Source organism: Colobus angolensis, unplaced genomic scaffold (assembly GCF_000951035.1).
Source record: "Colobus angolensis palliatus isolate OR3802 unplaced genomic scaffold, Cang.pa_1.0 Scaffold20, whole genome shotgun sequence".
Lineage (NCBI taxonomy): Eukaryota > Metazoa > Chordata > Mammalia > Primates > Cercopithecidae > Colobus > Colobus angolensis.
In genome coordinates this window covers 1,895,949-1,901,332 of record NW_012115155.1, presented here as the reverse complement: position 1 = coordinate 1,901,332, position 5,384 = coordinate 1,895,949, and the positions used below count along the sequence as shown (strand labels likewise).

Genomic DNA, 5,384 nt, shown 5'->3' with positions numbered 1-5,384 from the left:
CTCTATATAAGTATACTATATATTTCATAAACACCCTCCCATGTCAACAAATATAGATTGCGACATAATTTTTAACAGTTGCATAGTATTTCACTGTATGCACAAACAAAAATGTTTCTGATCTTTTAAGACATTCAGACAGCTTCAGCTATTTTTCTAAGTACACTGCAAGGAACCATCTTGCGCATTAATCTTTAGCCAGTTTTCCAATTATTTCCTCAGGATAAATTCCTAGAAGTGGAATTGCTGGGTCAAAAGCATTCTTAGGGCTTTCGAAACCTATCGCCAAATGACCTTCCAGAGCGACTATAAATTTATGCTCCCACCAGCAGCACATGAGTGTACGGCCTTTCTCTGGTGCCTTTGCCAACAATGACTCTTCAATTTGTTTTAAAATGAAGAAAATAACTTAAGAAAATATGCCTGCAGTAGATTTGAAACTTATTAAATGTATTCAAGTTTTTATTACACAATCCTGGCTTGCTATAAAAATGTTGCTAGGAGTTAACATCTATTGCACAGTTACCATGTCCCAGGCAATGTGTGACATGAGTTAATTCTCTTAGCGCTGCAGATAACTCTATGAGGTAGGGGCCGTCACCCATCAATTTCATATGTGAGGAAATGAGACACAGGGGTGCTAAAGGTAACACAGTCCAAGGTAATGAGGGGCTGAGCTAGATTTCAACCCAGGCCACAGCCTACACCATACTGTACAGCGTCTCAGTCCCTGCTGAGATGTCCCTAAGCACACAGTGAAGCTGTTAGTTCAGGATTCACCACGGCACCGGAAATTCCTCTAGTCCATATTCGAGGATGAGTCTCAGTTTAGGCAGAGGCCCCAGAGACAACCATTTAGAAGATTCTGAGAATCTACTACTTAGCATGAGGTAGGCTGCCTGTGCAGGACCTGCCAGGAAGGAGTTAAACCTAGCCTGCCAGCTCTAGCCCACCGGTCACTTGGGCTGAAGAGTCATGAGAAAAGGGTTCTTTGGGACAGAGCTGAGTGTCAAGATGTGCCCGCCGCTCTTGTGTCGGGTGACTGTTTCCTCCTGGTTTGCCTGGGACTGTCCTGGCCTTAGCAATGGAAGTCTTGCCGCCTGGGAAAGCCCTTAGTCCTGGGCAAACTGGGTCAGCTGAGCACCATATTTCTGGGGGAAGGTTCTGGCACTTCCTTCCCACCTCAAGACAGCTGTGGGGGGCTTTGAGGGGCTCTGGAGCCATGGGCCTGGGGACAGAGCTAACACCCATGCATCAGACACCCAGAGGACCCATGCCAGATCACACTGCTGTGCTCAACTCCCTCCCTTCTCCCTCTGGGCCTGGCCTCAGATGGTGTGAAACCCAGCTAGTGAGAATGGGGGCTGGGAGTAGAGCCAGGAGAGAGAAGAGACTAGCAACACAGACCCCTGCTCCTCCTCAGGCCGCTTTTAAGCCTGGAGCAAGCCTCAGATTGTGGGAGGAGACTGAACTTAACAGAATTTAAAGTTTGATGTTACACTGGCTTGGACATTTTAAGTCACTGAAATGAGACTTGAAAGGACGAGGAGCACTGTGGGAGGTGCCAGGGACGTCCCCGGGGGATGGGGAGGAATGATGGCAGAGGGCAGGGGAAGGCTGAAGCTGCTTATGAGCCAGCATTGCCGAAGGCAACCCTCTCAACAACCGGGCTGCTTGAAGTGGCCACTGTGGGCCGCACCTGGGTTTTGCCGCCTCCTCCCAGCAGGGGTGGAACCACAGCTGCTGCCACTTCTACTGCCTAAAGGGCAGCAGTTGGGGGTAAGAACCCAGGGTCCCCTCACTGTCCCCTGCCCATCAGGCTATGGCAAGAGCCTTTCCTCACCCCAGACGCTGCCTCCTCAAATGGAGCATCCCAGGTCTCCAAACCGCCAGAGCCCACCGTTCTCCTCCCAAGCAACCACAATAATAAATGATGGCTTGTTGATACATGCGAGACACCGAAATAGGTTCTTCATAGACATTGTCTTCTTTTGCCCTTATAATTTACCAGTGAGGTACTGTTACCATCCTCATTTTTCAGAGGATCAGAGAGGTTAAGGAACTCACCCAGCTATTAGGTAGTGGAGTGGACTGGAAACCTGTTCTGCCTCCATCCAAAGCGCATGTCCAGTTCACGATTCTGCACGGCTTCCTAGCTCTGACCTAGCCTAACCTCCCAGCTCCCCACCAGGCACCTGGGAGGGACATCTTTGCACTGGGACCTTGGCGGGGTAGCTGCGTTTCCACTATTCCTACTTGAAACCTGGAGTGTGTTTTTTCATGGAAACAATATGATGAATGGTTCCTTCCACTCCACAGTGGTTACTTATTGGTTAAGTCGCCCTTTGTGACCTGGCCTGGGGTTCTGACCACACTCGATCATGTGATTTCCCAGGAAGAAAACACATCCTGGGTTCTAAATAGCAAATTCCAAACACACTGTTAGGACACAGCTTATTTGTGAGTTAGGGAATGTCTGCCTGTAAATGATTTTAATTTATGTGACAAGAAAAATAAACTGGGCTCTTTCATTATGCTGTTTGGGCTGTTGGTTTACACAGAAGGGAGGCCACCCCCCAGTTTGTCCTTCTGCAAGGGCGTCATCTGTTTGAATTATTCAATCTCTTCAAAGAGTTTGTGGCTAAGTCTATGGTACTGGAGAAGCATGTGGTTTAGTGAGTGAATTACAAGTCAGGAGATGTGGGTCTAGGCCTCCCCTTGCCCTTAACCAGCTGTGTGACTTTGGGTGAGTCACTGTACCTCTCAGGGCATCTGCTTCTCAATCTGTACAATAAGGAGGTGACTCTTGAGAATCCCCAAGTTCCCTTCCAGTCCTCAGAGCCCATGAAGAACAAAGAGCCGCAGGTGCAGCACTGCCAATGACAGGTCTGCTCAGAAATCATGTTTCCTTCTTTTGCTTCCCTTTGTAATTTTTCAAGAAAAATTCTTTAGTAATGGTGTTCTTGAGCTATGGCAGATGAGAAAAAGAGAAAGTCAGGTTCTTTGGGGTTAAATGGAGCATTTAATAACGGTTAAGCAAAATGATGTGTGCTGGGCCTTTTTCTCATGTTGGATGTTTGGCTAATCGATCAGCAGATCCTGGCACCCAAGTGACAACCTGCATTGAAAAGGCGGAACTTGGCTCTTCTGCCCTTCCAGCTGTAAGAGCTTGAAACCGAAGCTATGGGGGGAATGTCTTTCATGTCCCCCTGGAAGCTGGAAGGACGTTCAGCTTAGCATTGCCAACTGTGTAATGTGGGCTTGCCTCTAAAAGAAGCCTTTTTCCTTGGACGTCTTTCAGGCCACAGTATTCCCTTTGGCACCTCCACCCACTTGGAACAAAGCCTGATATAAAGTCTGGGTGCAACTCAGACCGGCCTGGGAAAGAATTTCTTTAATAAATGGTGGAAAGTGGCTTCCTTAATGTGTCTTCAGTGGCTTTTTTATAAAGCATTTGGTTTGTCTACGTGTCTGTGTTTGCTCCATCTCTTTCCACAAAGATGGCTTATAGCAGGGATACTTACAACAAAATGATGCTGGGAAAATAAAAACAAAGAAGGAGAGAATTAGGCCTGAGGGAACTAGGAGTAGAGAGTCAAGATTAGATACAGAGGAGCATAGATGTGTAGTCTAGGAAGGCCAAGTAGTTGTTACAGCTGAAATTCAAATTCAATTAGCTAAAATGTTCCTAGTGTCAAAGGAAGAATGGGCTACACAGTTGCATAATCCTTAGTATTAGGGAGAAGGAAAAGGTTCCAGTTATTCAGAGGAATGTTCTCTTGCCTTATTCCTTTAATAAGTATCTATTAAAGGCCCACCATGTGCCAAGCACCATGCCAGGCAAGCGCTGCACTCACCCCCCAGGAACTCAGTGTCTAAAGGAGACTGGGTGAAAGAACTATATTTGTGTGCCTCCCACGTGCCAAATACTATGCATTTAGTTATGCAGTTACTGTATGTTTGACACTATGCGTTTAGTTATGTACCTGCTGTATATCAGACACCATGCATTTTCATTTAACCTTCATAAGTACTTATGTCAAGTAGACACTGTTACCTCTTTTTTACAGATGAGAAAACAGAGTCTCTTCCTGCAGTTGGTAAGTATCGAAGTTAGGATTCACATCAAGGCCATTCTCTCTCTTCTTTATGGTGCTATTGGTGGTCTAACTTCCATTATTTGTTTTCCCTTCCCTTTCTTCTTTTCCTTTTCCTCTTTTTTTTTTTTTTTTTTTTTTTTGTTTGAAACAGGATCTTGCTCTGTTGCCCAGGCTGGAGTGCAGTGGCACGATCATAGCTCACTACAGCCTTTACCTCCTGTTTTCAGGTGATACGTCCACCTATCCCCTCCTAAGTAACTGGGACTACTGATGTGTGCCACTGTACTGGCTTATTTTAAAAAATTTTTTGTAGAAATGGGGTCTTGCTATGTTGCCCAGGCTGGTCTCAACTCCCAGCCTGAAATGATCCTCCCAATATGGCCTCCCGAAGTGTTGGGATTACAGGCTTGAGCCACCACCGCTGGCCCCCTGTTCCCTTTCTAACAGAACTTCAGCTTTGTTTAACTATTTACCACTCCTCAAAATAGCTACCATGGGCCAAGGGTCAATGACCCCATTTCTAATTCTCGTGGGTAGGGCGGGAAGATTGATTAGCCAATCACAATAATCCCCTGTGCCTGGTTTAAGAATCTGGGCTTGAGCCAATGACTATGTGACATTCTCCTGGCGATTGTCTTAGGTCTAGGATGACAGAAGCAGGCTCAGGAAGACTGAAGGAATGGTCATCAGTTCCATATTTTGGGGAAAGGCTCTTCTGTCTGTCTTGCTGGAAATAAACTAGTAGGTCTGTTGCTGCTGGTAGCCCTTCTGTGACTCTGGAGGAAGCTGACTCTTCGGATACCAACTGTTCTGACACCAACGGGTGTACTGTAATATGATTCCCCAGATGCAAATACAAATACCCAGAGTTAGTGGAGACGCCACACCATAGGGCACAGTCCCCTGCAAGACTGTTTCACTTCAAATGCCAGCCACGAGGTAGGGTCTCAGACCACCAGCATTTCTGACCAGCTGGCTACAAATCTGGGTGTTCCCACAATCCCTCTCAGGTTCAATAATTTGCCAGAATGACTCACAGAACTCAGGAAAGCCTACATTATGATTATAGTTTTATAATAAAGAATATCAATCAAGAGCATAGAGTAAGGCCTAAGAGCTTCTAGAATGCAGAGCTTCCGGGCCCTGTCCCCATGGAGTTGGCCCATATCACTCTCCCAGTGCATCAGTGTGTTCATTAACCAGGAGCTCCACTGAGCTTCAACATCCAGAGTTTTTATTAGAGTGCCACTCCATTGGCATGACTGAGCATTGGCCATGTGGTTG

At 46.4% G+C, this 5,384-nt stretch overlaps 1 long non-coding RNA gene across 1 annotated transcript in view; it reads left to right on the top strand.

Moving 5' to 3' along the window:
- The window catches only part of LOC105511504, a 36,410-nt gene extending 32,994 nt beyond the window's left edge, over nucleotides 1-3,416 (top strand). The window contains exon 4 of the long non-coding RNA XR_001001724.1: nucleotides 3,302-3,416. This is a non-coding gene — a long non-coding RNA (uncharacterized LOC105511504). The remainder of the gene's footprint in view (nucleotides 1-3,301) is intronic.
- Nucleotides 3,417-5,384: the final 1,968 nt, after the last annotated feature.